Raw genomic sequence first — 17,191 nt, forward strand, 5'->3', positions numbered from 1 at the left:
AGAAAAAAAATGTCTGAAAGATTCATATCCCTTCATCATCATCTACTACAAAAACTTGAGTATAGCTGCCATCTGGTCATCTCCCACACTCAACCCAAACTACTGACGTGTGGTAGTCAAAGAATGTGAGATGCTTCTAGGGGCCTGACCCTTCCCTTCATCATGTCCATTGTCAGGATGTCTGTGGAATTGGTTCCTGTGACTGAAGAAACAGATGTCAGCAAAGCAGATGGGCCATTCATTCAGTAAACAATTATTGAGCACCTATTATATGCTGGCACTGGGCTAGTTTTTCTAAGTCAGCACAGTGATTCAGCTGGACTCAGATCGTGGCAGGGGAAGAAAGCAAGTGTGGGTTCCCCAGAGAGCAGGCTGATGCAGTGTAACCCTGTGACCTCTCCAACCTTGTCTTCTATTGCAGACTCATCTCCTGTGGGTCCCGAAGGTGCCACCATGCTCACTGTCGTTATCCAGTCCTCTGTTACTGCCCTTCCTTCACCAAGACCGAGTACCTCTTCCTTGCTGCGAGTTCAACTCCCGCCCATCCTTGGAAACCAGCTGTAGACCTACATCTTTTCTCAGCTCTGAAGGCTCTCAGCACTCACCCAGCTCCTTATCTACAGAAATCCTATCACACGTGCCATCTCTGCTACCTGTTAGTGCAACTACCTATATATGCTTTATGACTTAGCCATTTGGGAGGGGGTCTATTATCCTTATATCAAGTTTCTTTAAGAAAATTATCTTGTTTCCTCTTGAGTTAGTGGAGTAAAAGTGGCAAGTCCATTGAAGGTATTTAGTGGTTAGGTCCTACACAACATCTAGTCTTTCAATAAGAGATGCTTGCAAGCACATATTGAATAGAAGTAAACTTGACCTTGTTCTATTTTTTTTTCAGGAAAGATGGACAGAGAAGATGTGGCTATCTTTATCCCTATGGCTTTGCCTCCTGGACTTCTAGCCTCGGGCACATAAGAATTTTCAAGGTGGTTTAGGCAGAGGCCAGAGGGTGCTAACCACTGTTGTGTCAAGACACTGACATCTGGGATTCCAGGTATCTGTGCTTTCATTTGCCATCCTCTTCTTCAGGCACCTTGGAGAGCCTCAGATCAGGTTTCATTCCTTTCCACCACTAAGATGTTGAGGGTATACGATGGATGGAAAAGATGGATTCAAGCAAAGTTAACTATAGAATTTATTTATGTAAGAGGAATTTGATTGCTTCACTAAAACCTATTTTTAAATGTGTGTAGTTTTCACAAGTGAAAAGGTCTTCAGCTGAATCAAAATACTGCAGAAACAGGGGTTGACGTGATGTCCATGGAGTGACGTCCATGGTCTTGAATAACCAATGGTTTTGCAGCCCATTCTTAGTTCCTGGTTCTAAATGCTCCCCACCCCCCACTTCTTAACCTCCCATGCATGAGGATTTACTGGTTCCCTGACCCCATGACTTAACTTTCTTCGCCTCATTTTCTTTGGGATTATGGATGTCTACTGGAGTTAGGCTACAATGACACAATTTGTCACTGTCTAATATGCAGTGTTATGTTTGCACCTTTCGACTGAGCAGAATAAATAAGTGTCCTATTTTAGTAATGGTATACGTTCAGAAGGGTGGGCTGATTTAAAGTGAGAGAGAAGCTGCATAGTTAGGGAAAAGACTGAATGAAAATGACACTTGTCCAAAGAAGTTGCTGAATTTTCTGCCACTATCCCCCTGGGCCAAGCTTCTCCCATATGGGGATTTACCTGCAGGCAGTTGTCAACATCCTCAGCAAGAAAACCATCGTGTTTTCAACTCCATTATACACCTTCCCCCTCCCTTCCTGTAGTCCTTAGGGGCAGTGGACAAAATGGCCGTTCCTTGTTCGTTACTAGGAGTGTGGCAAGCTCTGCTTCTTGGAAGGTCTCACCTCCTGCTCAGCCCTTCCTTCAAATATTCTGCCAAAGTTATCTAAAGCCCCCCTCTGTCAGTTCATTCTACCCCACCCCAAGGTTTTAGAGAGGCTTCCTGGGCTCTGCCAGGAAGCCTGCGGTTTTCACCTTCTATTCCAAAGGCCACCCCTTTCCTTTTCTCCCCACACTGGCCCTGTGCTCCCAGGTAGATTTCCCCCAAGCCACACCTAGTCTCATTGCCTTGCGGCCACTCTTTCCTTATTCCCACACTTCCAGAAATCTCCAGTTTCTTGGCGAGGCCTTTCCCAAATGCTTGGGAGAGGAAGGCGTCTCTCTCCTGGAAAGCCAGCCTCAGAGTGGCTCCTCTACCACTCCTTACTCTTTACCTAACGAGAATGCTAATAATAATAGCAATAGCTAACACATATAACACTTATTAGGTGCCTATCACAGGCCAAAGCACTTTACATAAACCAACTGATTTAATTCTGGCAAAACTCCTTTGAGGTGGTGTGATGGTTAATTTTATGTGGCGATTTGGCCACGCCAGGGTGTCCGTGCTCAGACATCATCCTAAAGGTTTTTGTGAGGGTATTTTTGGTTGAGATTAACATTTAAATTGGTGGACTTTGAGTAAAACAGATTGCCTTCTACAGTGTGGGTGGGCCTCATCCAGTCAGCTGAAGGTCCGAATAGAACAAAAGTCTGACCTCAAGCAGGAGGGACTTTTGCTAACAGATGACCTTCAGTCATCAACTGCAACATCAACTCTCCCTTGAGTCTCCACCCTGCTAAACCACCCTGCAGATTTGGGACTTGCCGGCCTCCCTAATTGCATAAGCCAATTCCTTAATACCTCTTTCTATATATAGAAATATATATATTAGTTCTGCTTCCTTGGTAAACCCTGACTAATACCCATAGGTACTTTTATGATTATCCCATTTTACAGATGTGATAACTGGGGCACAGAGAAGTTAGGTAATTTCCCCAAGGTCATCAGTACAGTAAGTGATACAATTGGGAGTCTGTCCAACTTCCGGGTCTGTGCTTTTTGCCATGAGATTAAATACATATCATTTATGCTGGGTTCAGAACCGTTTGTTCATCAGTCTGCCTTGTATATCTTGGTTACTGGATTATTTATATTTTTAGTTGTCAGCGTTGGGAAGACAGAATCTGGTGAGTGTGCTATGTAGAGTCCCAGCCTAGACTTGTGAAAGGAGGGAGTTTGGGGAAATTGGTGATACGTGGATGGCGCTTACTGTCAAGGCAGTTAATGATTTGCGTTGTCTGCTCCTTGACCATCTTCCTTTCTGATCATCTCGAGACAACTGAGTGAGATCCCACCATTTCACCACTGCATAAAATTTTAGGCAGTATTTTAGGACTTACACTTTGAGTCCCCTAAGCACATATTTCAGACTAAAAGATATGCCACATTTTAGAAGAGTTGGATCTTTAAAGGTTTCAACGTATGTGCTAGCCTTCTGCAAACTGCAGAGCACAGCAAATGTAGGGGTCCAAATCATCCTTGCCCTTCCGAGGCAAATAGACCCATTCCAGGCCTGAGAGCTGTTCCCCGGAGTCTGGGGAGACCCACAACAGCTGCGGAACCTGCAACCACTTCTCCATCTGCCCTGGAGCCTCATCTCCTTGGAGTGCAAGTGTGGGGGGCTGCTTTCCTAACCTGACATTCATGCTTGCTTTCCCTCGAGCATTATCTTAACGGAACTGTGTTTAAAGTAAGCCCCGGATGTAAACATTCTGTTGCTAAAACTCAGTGAAGGCTCTGTGACTGCCACAGCTCCGTTGGCGCCTTTGCTCTTGGACCTATTTTCATTTTCCATTGGAATCGTGTGGTTGTTTCTGCGGGCATTTTCTTTTATTTTCTGTGTTACTAAGCAGGACCAGCAGGGTAGAATGGATGCCTAGCAATAGACCTCTGTGTATCTGTCTATCTGTCTGTCTGTCTGTCTGTCTCTCTCTCTCTCTCTCTCTCACACACACACACACACACACACACACACAGCAAGACACACAGAGTCTCTTTAAGCAATTCACCACAGCACTAAGCACTGTTTTCAACCTTTCAGGCTATCAGGCACCAGAGTGTTTAAAGTTTTAACAGGCTTGGAGGTGACCCTGGAGTCCACCACCGTCTGCATTCATCTGTAACTTATGGCTACCTCTTATTTAGTTGGTTGAGTAAATTGTACCTGAGAGTATTCTTTGAGACTTGGTAGTCTGGTGTACAGTTTCCTGATTCAGCTGTGTTTTTGCTAACTATCTGGCTTTCCCCCACCTTTCTTCTGGATGACATTCTCAAATACTTAATTGGGAGCTTTGGTCTGGAACACACTTTATCAGACACCTTTTGTGTGCCAAGAGAACCCCTTATCCATTCTGTTGAGGCTGACTTTCCACACGCTAACACATTTATTTCTAAATTGCTTTTTAAAGTCACCACATTTCCAAATAACATAAGGTAACGCGTGGTGCGTTTGGACCACTTGGTGCTTGTGGCCTCTTGCTTCTCCCCACACCTTCCACCCTTCTCTGGATTTCGGCTGAGGGGAAATTCTTCTCTAAGTGGAGAGGTGAGGGTGACGGTGCCTAACCAAACCATAACATTAATGTTTATTGCAGAAATAAAAGGGCTTACTTTGTTGTGAGGTATGTGAGGACATGTTTTGGCCTTACTTCATGTGCTCGGTCTATCCATGCCCAAAAGACTAAATCAAGGCTATTATGAGGATAATTTATTTCTCTTTCAAGTCTGTCATCATGTGTGTCGATTTGGCGTATTGTGTTTTCCCACTTTCAAGGGTAAGGTCCATATCTGGCAAACACAGATGTGAGGCCATCTACGAAAAGTCCCTGCAGCAGTTTGTTTACAGTTTCACAGAATTTTGATTTTTTAGCTGAGTCTGGGACTAACTTACTACTCCCTTTTCTATCCACTAAGCATTGTGGAGCCCTCAGCTTTCCAGAACCCAATTACCAGTTGTGCTGTTGCCTCCAAACAAGAGAGGATGTAATTCGTCTGTATTATGGTGAATACACTGTAATCATGTAATCTTCTCGGGGGGGGGGGGGGGGATGTGATCTTAAGACAAGATATGCAACAGAATTAGATCCTCCACTCATACCATTAATCTTCTTTGAAGATCTGAAAAGGGATGAGAGGTTAAATCTTTTAACATTCTTTTTTGTTAAGTGGAGAATTATTTAACCATCTTAACCCTTTGTGAGAAGGGAATGGGAATTTAGGTTTAACCATGAAATATAAACCTCCCTTCAAATTTCCTTCACAATTCACATCTTCCCCATCCCGTTACACTTGTGGGCCAACTGAGAAGTGTGTGCGGCCACGTGCAGTCCACTCTGAAGCAGTGTGGAGTCCACCCCGCCACGTTCTGTGCTGCGGCCTCTTACTCTTGTCTCCTGGTACAGAGGCGACTGATATAAATACACTTTGTCCTTACTGGTGGCCGAGGCACGGACACTGTGTATCTAAAACCCTTGATCCTTTTGGAACCTCATTATTTTTTCTCTTTGGCATCCCTCCTGCATAACAAGAGCAGATAAGTTGTCACAAGACTATGATAAAGGACATTCAAAGGTGCTTATGATGAATAAGAAATACATGGAATAAGCACATGTTCCTTCTCCTCAGAGGCCCCAATGCCTAAGCCCACACAGGGGCCTCTGCCACCAAATGCTTCTCTATAGCCTTGGAGGACACAAGGTTCCAGAGTCAGCCTCCTTGCCTGGTATAACCCCTTCCCTTCTTTCCACGAACCTTCCAGGACAAGGGCATGCAAAGGGGAGGCTGACTCCGATATTTTTTTGGTGGCTATAGCTAGTGTGAACAGGTACCTATTTTGCTAAAAGTGCTCATGGACCTCTTATTTTGCTAGAAAGTAAGGAAGTGCTCAAAGATTAATAGAGACATATCCAAAGCACAGAGGAGCCAGCTTGAAAGGGCTCATACTGGTCGATCCGGGTCAATTTAAGCATAATAATAAATATGATAGTAATGGATTATAACACACCAAACAAAATAAAAATCTACGAGTTCATACTGACACAAGTAGAAAAATAAATAGAAGAAAATACATGTTAACTAATAATCATAAAATCAAAAAGAATAAAATAGAATGCCATGTAACAAATACAAAAAGAATGATGAACTTAGAAAATCAACCACAGATGCTAAAACCAGTGGGTGAAAGTTTGATAAGGAACAGGTTGGTTTCATGATCTTAGAGGGTCTCCCCACAAATTGCTTATTAATTACATAGGGAAAAAGAGTTACTTTACAGTGGAGAAATGCTGTGAACACCACCTTATCCAAGTGGTGGAGGTCAATATCACCAATAATGAACCAGCTCAGAGCACGAGCCCCCTCATCTGAGCCCTGCAGAGGGCACAGCACGGCTCTGTGATGTTTCTACCAAAAATGCCTAATCTGAATCTGATCATGGGAAACATCAGTCAAACCCAGACTGAGGAATATTCTATGAAATAACTGGCCTGTAATCTTCAAAAGTGAACAGGTCAACAAAAACAAAGGCTGGGGAAATGTTCCCAACTGCAGGCGACTGAGAAACAGGACCACCAAATACAATGTGTGTTCCTGGCATGAATCCTGGAGCAGCAAACAGTTCCCTGTAAAGTTCATTTGGGGACCTTGGACAAACTTTGAAAATGGCCTGTGTAGATAACAGGATTGCACGCAAATTAAATCTCCTTATTTTGATAACTGCACTGAAGCATTAAGCGGTAAAGGCATATGATGTCTTCAAGTTACTCTCAAATGATTAAAAAAATATATGTATATATACATATACATATATGTGTGCACATATAAAAATATAAACACACATATGTGCACACATACATTTACATACATATCCTTATCTGTTATCTATCGATTTATTACCTGTCTTTATCATCTGTCCATCTGTCTATCCATCTATCTGGAGAAAGAGAATAACAAAGCAAATGGAATAAAATAAACAATTGATGATGCAGGCTGAAAGGTATATGGGGTGTACCTAGTGCTGTTTTTATAACCTGTTTTCAATCATTTTAAAATAAAAAGTTGAGGGCTTCCCTGGTGGCTCAGTGGTTGAGAGTCCACCTGCCGACGCAGGGGACATGGGTTCGTGCCCCGGTCCAGGAAGATCCCATGTGCCGCGGAGCTGCTGGGAACCGTGAGCCATGGTCGCTGGGTCTGCGCGTCTGGAGCCTGTGCTCCGCAACGGGAGAGGCCACAACAGTGAGAGGCCCGCATACCGCAAAAAAATAAAATAAAAAGTTGAAAAAACTTACAAAAATAAATGGGATTAAATTTGATGTCAACAAATAACGTGGGAAATCCACTACCATTCCACACTTGCTTACTATCCAACTCTGCTGGCTACTCTCTTAACTTTTGGAATCACAGCCAGGCATGGAGTCTTTTTCCCCTAACTGTGGTTGTTATACTGAGAGCACACACTCATCTTGTTTAAGTGAAACAGAGGCACACATCCCTGACATCTCTTGCCACATCCGTCCCAGCAGAGAGGAGGGAGAAGGTCCCAGCCCAGGGCCAGGAGAAGGATTCTCACCACTGAGGGCAGGGAGGTGGGGGCTTCCTCTGGTGCTCTGGTCTCACTTGCTGGGAGGTTCAGTGATTATGACAGGAGCATCACACAGGCATTCACAGCAGCACACAGGCTTTCCAGAGAGAGGACCTGAGGGGCTTTTGTTATGACATCAGCTTGGGGCCGTCTTGGCAACGGTGATCAGGCATCAGCAGGCAAAGTCACACGTGGATGTATAACCCACCAAGCCTTGCAGATCTTATCTCTAAAACCAGTCATACCCAAACGTAGTTTTGTGCCTCAGTGCAAACCCCTGTTTTCCAGAAAATTATGTTCTCTTACTTAAAACTTAGAATCTATAGGTATCAATTAGTTGAGGGTTTAATCTGGTGATTAAAGAGAACTTGTATAGCTGAACTGTAAACGTCATATTGGCTTGGCCGTAGGCCCTGTAATGAAAGATTTTCCAGTTCCAACTTTTGGGCAGACACGAGGTTTGCAATCCAGATGACTGTCGATAGGTCAAAAGCTAACACTGGATTTATCAGTGGAAGCTAGGGTCAACATTAGCTGTTACCACTTGGTGAGTGCAGGGGTGGAGGCCAATTTATAGCCAGGGCATAGGAATGAGAGAATTTGGGGGTATCAAGAGGTTTTCAAGGGTTCTGGTAAAAGAGCTAGTAAATTTTACCTCCTGAATATACTTCACATGTTTTCATACAGTTTGCTCCCTTTCACAAAAGATTCAGAGTGATTTACAATACGAAAATCTTAGGTATCTTTACGGTTAATAATAACGGTAGTGGCTTCTCTTCATTGGGCCTTTTCAATGCTTAGCAGGAATTTATCCCATCTAATCCTTGCTGCCACCCTAAGAGATAGGACCATTTGACAACGAAGATTCAAAGCCCCTCTGTCAGTCCCTCATCACTTAATGATGTAAATGTGCAGGGAAGCCCACTAGAAACAACTCATGGAGAAGCCCATTGGTGGGCCCCTGCAAAGTGAATTGTATCCACTTACTGGTTGGTAAGCTCATTCTCTGCAGGTTTTCTGCTGCACTATTAGTCCCCATTTAACTGGCATACCGTGGATGGACAATTATTTTATTTTGGCAAAAGCAATGTATTTAAACACATAAACAAGCATTTTCTTTCTTCCCCCTTGATATGCAAACATTCCACTGCAATGTCATCAACAAAACCTGTCATTTCCAGAAACATATTTTAAAATAAAAATGTAATCTTCAAATTGATGCACAAGCACTCTAGAAGTTAAAAGTAGAAAATTTAGAGATTAAGTAACTGAAATGGAAGAAAAAATGAAAATCAATCTGTATTAGTTTCTTTCCACGACCTGGGTGACTTACAACAGCAGAAATTTATTCTCTCACAGTTCTGGAGGCTAGAAGTCCAAAACCAAGGTGTCATCAGAGTCATACCTTCTTTGAAAGATCCAGGTTCCATCCTTGCCTCTTTTAGCTTCCAGTGATTGCTGGCATTCCTTGGCTCGTAGAGGCATCACTCCAGCATCTGCTTCCGTATTTACATGGGCTTCTCCCCTGTGGGTCCATGTGTCTGAATTTCTCTCTCCTTATTAGAACACCAGTAATTGGATTAGGGCTCACCCTTATCCTTTAGGTCCTTGTCTTAATGATATTACATCTGCAAATGAGGTCTCATTCACAGATACGAGGGGTTAAGACTTCAACATATCTTTGAGGGACACAATTCAACCCACAACACAACCCAATATCATAAGAGAGGAAAAATATGACCCAAGTTATATAAAGAAGAAATAGGATCTAAATCCCTGAGAGCAATGGCTGTGTCTGCTACTTGCTCTATTCATATTTTGGCACCTGCAGTTCAGTCCTTTCTTTGTTTGCTCTGAACTGCAGGTGAGGTATGGGTAGAGATTCCATTGACCTGAGACTGGAAGGAGCAACCAAGTCTGCACCGGCTCAGTTAATTACATATGTGGTTTTCTGAAACACAAGGCGGACTTTTAGGTAACAAAATATGTAGGCTCCATCAGGTGACCACATATAGCAGCACCATGTTCCTGGGGTTCAGTCTACAGAAGAAAGTCGGGAAACACACTTATGTAACTGATCTAATCATCTAAATGATTATTTTGTCAAATTCTAAAATTGATAGGGAAAAGAAAATCCACGTGGGTGCTCAGCCCCCTGATAGGGTGTCCTACCATGTTTATTTTATTATTATGATTGCTGAGTCATCTTAAATCTGTACTAAAATGATGCATCCTTTGGCTCTGCCTGTATAGTATAAGCAAGTGTAAGGAACTGAACATTTTCAAGTTCATTACCAAACCCATGACTGCATCTTTAAATTGTTGATGCAACCCTTTTTGCAATAATTGAATCCAATATGCTATTCAGTTTGCTGTTTGGCATTCCACTTAGGGGATGGTCCAAACTCCTTATGTAGTTCTCTCTATTCACAATATATTACTCTCGTCTTGTCATTGGGAATGTCTCCACAGCAGCTGCAGATGCATTGGGGAATAAAGATTCAGTGCCACCCACAAATAAATCTGGGTCACACTCTTTATTCAGAGGAAATATTTCAGACACATGACTGACATAAAGCTGACAAATACTGCAGAGTCTTGGTTAGTATATTGAAAACATTTAAACCCAAATGTCAAGAAAACACAGGGGCTTCCCTGGTGGCGCAGTGGTTGAGAATCTGATGCAGGAGACATGGGTTCGTGCCCCGGTCCGGGAGGATCTCACATGCCGCGGAGCGACTAAGCCCGTGAAACATGGCCGCTGGGCCTGTGCGTCCCAGCGGGAGAGGCCACAACAGTGAGAGGCCCGCATACCGCAAAAAAAAAAAAACAAAACAGTTTTACTCTCACAGGCCGACGCTTATATTTTAATGTAGTTAGTGATGAGTGTTGGTAAATAACTCTAAATTTGCATCTCTTGTTCACCAAAGGAACACCCTTATGCCTGTAACCACTGGCTTGGACCTGCAGGAAAAATTTCCCTAAATGCTCTCTGGGCAGCAAATGATAACTTATCTTTTGGAAGTCCAAAAGTCCCTGCTGTTATTAGGGGAGCTAGCTCTACGGATTTGTAGATGGTAGGACATGCCCAAACCGTTGGAATTCTGGGCTGGTTTAGATTAGGGGCTTCCTTTCATTGTATTCTTAGAGAGTCTGCTGGAGAACACCTAAGTTTTCTTTACCTCTCCCATCAATGCAAGTAGAAAGCCTGTCAGAGATGAAGCCAGTCAGTCTCACCTGGAAGAAGAGTTCTTCTGGAATGTTTAATTTTCAGGGTGTGAAAGAGGAAGGGGATTAGTGTGTTCTCAGGCAGCTCCAGAGTACAACTGGGGTCCCAGGAGAGTCTATAGAGTGTGTCTTCAAAAGCATCAGCTGAGATGGGGGAGAGAGAGAGAGAGAGAGAGAGAGAGAGAGAGAGAGAGAGAGAGAGAGAGAGAGAGAGAGAGAGAGAGAGAGAGAGAGGCAGAGAGAGAGAGAGAGAGAGAGAGAGAGAGAGAGAGGCAGAGAGCTGGAAAGCAATGAGGCGGGCAGGGGAATGAGAAAAACCCTTACACCAGGGAGCCAAGTGGTTGTGGCTTGATGTATCCTGCATCTTATTTTCTATGATTTTTCCAGAAAAAGCTGGCAATGAGAATAGAAGAATTGAGAACAATGTAGCATGTCCTTGCCAAGATATAAATACAGAAGAAACACTCTAAAGGACCATGTACGGTATCGAATTATCTGCAAAGATGAGGAAAGTAATGACTTAACATTCTCCATCCTCTGCCCGGTGAGTCACCAAAGTGGAAAATGAAGCCGTTTAAGGAGATGAAAGTTACCCCTGCCCCGAAAGAGGGGGAGAGGAGTAGCCTTGGGAACAGCTGATCCAATTCGCCAAGTTAAAATGTGGCCAGAACGTTGGTGACAGGAGGTGGCAGCTGAACGTTTAGTGTTTCCTTCTGTTCTCCATAATCTTGGAGAGGAAAGGCTCGATTCTGACTCCCCACAGGCTGTGGGCGGCAGATGTTGTCAGCAGCACCTAGCGCGGGCTGGGTATCACTGAGGATGGGCAGAGAATGGTTATGGTACACGGAACACTCGGCGACAACACGGGTGGAGACAGGTGTCCTGACGCTCTACTTACGAAGGCCCTTCTCCGTAGTCTTTAGTATTTTAGTAACAGTCTTATTGAGATATAATTCACAGATCATATAATCCACCCATTAGTATTATGTCTTATATGTCTGTTTACTTGTTCAAAACCTGTCTCACTTGGTAGACAACAAGCTCCGTGAAGGTCATGGCCATGTGTGTTTTTACCCATCAATGCTCACCCAGCACACATCATATGTGCAATGCAACCACTCAACAGTTATGTATTTTTAATAAATACATAATCAATAAATAAAAAGAAAAAATTAGATATCTAGGGCTCAGAAATAGGCTTTAATAACCCCCCCATTCTTTTATTTTTCTCCAAAATCACAGGCAATGTTAAAAATTGGGAAGTGCCAAGGAGAGAGAAAAGGCCTCCCTTTGCTCTTAGGCTACTGTTTGACCCGATTACAAGCAGAGAGGAACTTGGGTGGGGAAGTCTTTCACCACCACCCCAACCCCCCTTGCATGCTTAAGAAAGAGGAAGGGTTCTGACCTGTGTTTAGAAAGTATTTGCTTTTCTGCCCTCTTCCCCCTGACTGTTCAGACTGAATCAATTCACCTCAGCAAGTAATTCCTGAGTGAGGCTCAGGCTGAGGCCATCAGGGAAGCAAAAGATATGACGTGCCCGCCCTTCGTCTAGTTCTCCATCTAAATGCCACAGCAAAACAATTGTACTTGATCTGGAGGAAAAGAAGAGGTGGTGTGAGATTTCATGTCAAATTCTCAGACCGCGGGTGCGGAAGGAATTTTGAAAAGGAAGAAATGGCTGTAGAGGCGGGTGGGGATGCTGTGCTGGGAGGTGGGGTTTGAAGTGCGTCCTGCAGGTGTGAGAGGTAACGCGCGCTGCTCTGCGGCCTGGGGCCTGCTGGGCGGAGAGGCGGGGCACAGGCTGGTGGGAGCCGCTTTCTAAGGGGCCTTGGAGTCCTGGTTCTGCATACTCCGGCTTTGGTGAGTACAGACACCCAAAGGCTTCCGGGCTTCAGTCTCTATGGGAACACCATGATGCTCTGCCCTTGCAGCAATGCTCCCTACCAGGTTGCTTTGTTGGTTTAGTTTTTATGTTGTTCCTTCTGTAGCATGCAAGAGAGGAAAAGGCCTCGCCCACAGGGAGAGGGATTTCTGCAGAGTAAGATTTGTAAATCATTGAAAGCAGTCACATTCCAGAAGAGAACAGCAATAGATCCTGTGTCCTCCCTGAATAAGGAGGAAACTGCCCCAGAAACTCTCCATTGTGGGCTTGGCACAAAACAAGGCTTATTTAGTTTATCATTTGCATGAAATAATGTCATCATTGAGCTGGGGGCACTTGGCTCTAGGAAACTGTTTAACTTCTTTTTAAGCATAGAGCTCTTTGGTCTTTTGGCTAAGGCAAATAAATAAATATGCACAATAATCACTATTATCAATATAGGTTCTAGTTGTTACTATTTTAAAAAGAGATAGCAACAGATTTTATGACAGACTCATCAGACATTCGTGGAAAGATTCAAACCTCAAGGAAGAATGGACTTCTCAGCTTGTTAACTTCCCACAGAGTCTCACCTTGCTTGTTTGGGTGGGCAGGGGAGTTCTTACTGAGTATGGATTGAAAATAGAGTTGGTTTTTCTTTACACAGAAGCATGTTGTCATAATATTTCAAACACTTAACTCTTTAGATTTGCAAAATGAGGTTCCCTAGACCGTAATATGAGTTACTTCCTTTAGTCACTTTTTTTCCCTTCTCTGTAGAAATCTTCCTCTTCTTTGATTTCCTCACGGACTTTTAAAAGTGTGGATAAAAATGTAACAGGGAGAGGAAGTTAAGAGAAATAAATGTTGTGCAGATGGTAAGTATAGGAGCTTCGTGAATAAAAGCTGGACATGGTTAGCCTCAGATTTTAGTTCTAAGATGTTTTAAGAATCTGTTCTAAAAAAAAAAAAAGAACCTGTTCTGAGTGCCATGAAATTAATAAGGCCATTTATGAGGCAGTTATAAGACTCTTCAATGATAGTTTGACTCAGAAGCTGATCTTTAGGACTGTTAGCTTCTACCAAAGACACATCTTTTTCCTGTGTTTTAAAACAAACTCTTCCTTGACCGAATCCATCTGTTTTTTTTTCCTGCTGTTTGTTCCCTCCATTTACTGTGAAATTTTTATTTGGTTCATCTTTATCTTCTGATTTTAACCTTTTATTTCACTTCAGCCATCAGTCACTCCTTAGAAAACCTTCTCAAACAGTGCTAAGCTATCACCATGTCCTCTGTTCTTCCAGCTCTTTCTGCTCATTTTCTCCTTTCCTTCTCAGCCGTGTTAGACTTTGCAGGATCCTACCAGTGAAAGGCTCTTCACACCCTCTTCCTTCCGTCCAAGGTAGGGAGCCAGCCTAGAACCATCTTCCCCTTCCATACTTGACTCCCTTCTCTGGAGCCTTTCTCTCTCCACAACTTCTACTGTTGAGATGCTCTTGGGGCTCGCGTCTTCTTACCCTCCTCCTCCTCCTCCTCTCTTAGTGGCAGAAGGACAATCCCTTGCTTTTTGCTTCTCCTGTGCCCTCCGGAGATTCTTACACAAAGAAGGCCTTCTTGCCGGGGATTCATATCTTTCCAGAGGACCTGTTATAAATGAGGGTATTGCATTCCTTACCAAAAGCTCACCCTCAGAGAATGCATAGCTACTCCTTGCTTTTAAAACCAAACCAAAGACTCAACAACTATAAAACTGTGAATTTTACTTAAGTGGTAAAATTATAAGACTAATATCTACCGTGGGAATTTGGAACCCCAAGGGACCTCAGGTGCCATTCATTTAATCCAGGGGTTTGCAAACTTTCTCTTTTTTACATCAGAACTCCTTTTGGATCAAAGAAAATTTTAGATGGAACCAGTATGAACTCAGATTAAACTGGAACTGCTCTGGTTAGTTCTTCCATGCCTTTCCTACACCTCCACCCCACTCTCTGAGGCCCTGGGGAATTAAGCCCAATCTGGCAATTTATAGATGAGAGAACCAAGTCTCAAAGGCAAGGGGCTAAAACAGAGAGCCTGAGGACTCCACAGTCTCCCTTTCTGAATGATCAGAAACCTAGACCCACCCTAACTCTGGCCAGAGGTTTGCAAAGTTCGCTTAGCAATATGGAAAGTCAGTGAACTAGGGTTCAGTATATCTAAAATGTAAACTATTTAAAAGGAATATGCTAGCAACATGAAGCATTCAATTAATAAAAAATGTATTTGTTTTCTTAGTCTGTAGGAAGAATCCAGGGTTAACTTTTTTGATTCATGTCTATTTTTAAAACATCCAGAAAACTTTGGACAGATGGTTCTTTTCCTTTACAGTGAATTCTCCGTAACAAGCAAAGGCTTCAGAACAATTCCGTCCACCACCTTTTAAGAAAGAAGTATAGCCCCTACATATTTAAAGTTGTCATTAAGAAAAATTGTTGTGGGTGTTTAGAGAAGAGGTGCCTCTTGAATCTGCCCCCTTTCTTTCTGCTTTTCCTCCTACCAAGAGTGAGAGCAGCTGTGCAGCAAAATCAGCTGGGGAAGGGAGGAGAAAGGTCAGGCCAGAGCATCTGCCTGATGCCAGTGGGGATGGTGCCTCTCTAGGGGCTGACTGCCTTTTTAAACACCAGCTGAGAAAATCTCTGCCACCCCTCCCTGAATTGTTAAACATTTATTCATTCATTCAAACAATATTTCTCGAATACCTATTGTACAAGCATTGTGCCAGGCTAGAAATAAAAGACCACAGCAAGGCTTGATTTACATCCTGCTCTGTGATAGAGAATGAGTAAATTTCCTGGGAAGTAACACAGTTCATTAAGATAGGTGATGCACTGTTATGGACTGCACATTTGTGTGCCCCCCAAATTCACATGTTGAAACCCTAACCCCCAGTGGGATGATATATTAGGGGGTGGGACCTTTGGGATATAATTAGAGCATGAGGGTGGAGCCCTCGTAAGGATTAGTGTGCTTATAAGAGGATGAAGGGACCAGAGCTCCCGCTGTCTGCCGCGTGAGGATACAGGGAGAAGGTGGCCGTCTACAAGCTAGGAAGTGGGCCCTCACCATACATGGAATCTGCTGGTGCCCTGATCTCAGATGTCTCAGCCTCTAGGATGGTGAGAAATAAATATTTTGTTGTTTGTGGTATTCTGTGACAGCAGCCCGAGTTGACTGAGACACACACAGAGTGCAGGATCCTGGCCACTTGTGGAATTGTGCTTGCCCTTCTATTGCTTTGTCAAGGAACAAAGGAAACTCTCCCCTTTCCTGAGATTCCTCTGGTCAAGGCATAGAGAGTAAACTAAAGATAGTGCTTGGAGGTAGAAGTGTGGCTTCTCATGAGGGTTTTGAAACATCTGAATGAACCAGATCCTGGGCTTGTTGGTAAGGATGACAGATAAGTTATTTTCAGTGTCACTATACTCCCAACATGCTGGCTATGATTTGACTGCCTTAGATAAGATGTAGGGGAAAAAAGGAAGAAAAAATAAGTTCTTTTTAACTCCTTTCCTACAAAATTGAATGGGTTTTTGGCTTGAAGTGTCTTTAGGAGAGAAAATCAGTCAACATGCTTAGTGACAGCTTGTGTGAAATATGTAGCTGTTTTTATAGAACTCTTAACAAAGCCTTGGAAACTGGAAGGTCATTTAATATGCTCTCTGGGAGAGGGGGTTCCGTGCTGCTAAGAGTAGAATATTACAATTTCCTCCACAAAGAAAAAATATGCACAGACACCTGTGAGACAGGGTGGAAATCACTTATTGGGGCCATCAAACTACTTTATAATCAAAGTGTTTACTTTAAGGTAAGGCAGCTCTGATGCGCCTTTTTGGAGCCGATACTCCTCTGTGGGTTGAAGCTGTGACTTGGAGCCGATACTCCTCTGTGGGTTGCTCCTTCCAGCCCCAGTCAGTCATTTGAGCAGCAGTTTCTTCTTGTCAGCAGCAGGCTTGTGTGCTCTCTGGGAGCCCAAGGGAGATGAGGACTCATTTACTCACAGAGAGCCAAAAACAAGGGGTGACGGGGACGCCAGTGTTTATAGAACCTCTTGTGTTCGACTTCAGATTAGTCCTACATATTTTCAGCTGTTGGGGAGAATTCTGCTGATAAGTTCCCCGATAAGCATATGTAGTAAACATACAATAAATGTGTTCCTGGAAAAAATAAAAACCTTCACTCAAAATGAAACAAGATGGAGTGTGTATGGTGGAGGTGGGGGGTGGAGTTGGAGTTTGAATCATTGTTAAACCCACTAAGGAAACTTGCTCTATAGGGGAATTGCCTGCATCTTTGTAGAGTAGACACATTAATATTCATCTTTTAATGTATCTTTTGTGTAAGTCCTGCCATTACAGGTTATATCAGGAACATTTTAAATGAGGGGAAAATATATAACAGCTTCATATTTGTTAACGGGCTCTGGTAGATTGAAAACATTTACTTTGAAATTCTTGAAACAGACTCAGATTTGCTTTTAAGACAGGTGCGGGGAGGGGGACAGAGGTAGCAGTGGGACCCAGCCTGGGCTTT

At 43.3% G+C, this 17,191-nt stretch overlaps 1 long non-coding RNA gene across 1 annotated transcript in view; it reads left to right on the forward strand.

The window, feature by feature from the left end:
- The first annotated feature begins 996 nt into the window (after positions 1 to 996).
- LOC136794417 (uncharacterized) overlaps positions 997 to 17,191 on the forward strand; it is an 88,887-nt gene continuing 72,692 nt past the window's right edge. Inside the window, exons 1-2 of the long non-coding RNA XR_010841191.1 lie at positions 997 to 1,054; positions 11,148 to 11,304. This is a non-coding gene — a long non-coding RNA (uncharacterized lncRNA). The remainder of the gene's footprint in view (positions 1,055 to 11,147; positions 11,305 to 17,191) is intronic.

This window comes from Kogia breviceps, chromosome 6 (assembly GCF_026419965.1).
Source record: "Kogia breviceps isolate mKogBre1 chromosome 6, mKogBre1 haplotype 1, whole genome shotgun sequence".
Taxonomy (NCBI): domain Eukaryota; kingdom Metazoa; phylum Chordata; class Mammalia; order Artiodactyla; family Physeteridae; genus Kogia; species Kogia breviceps.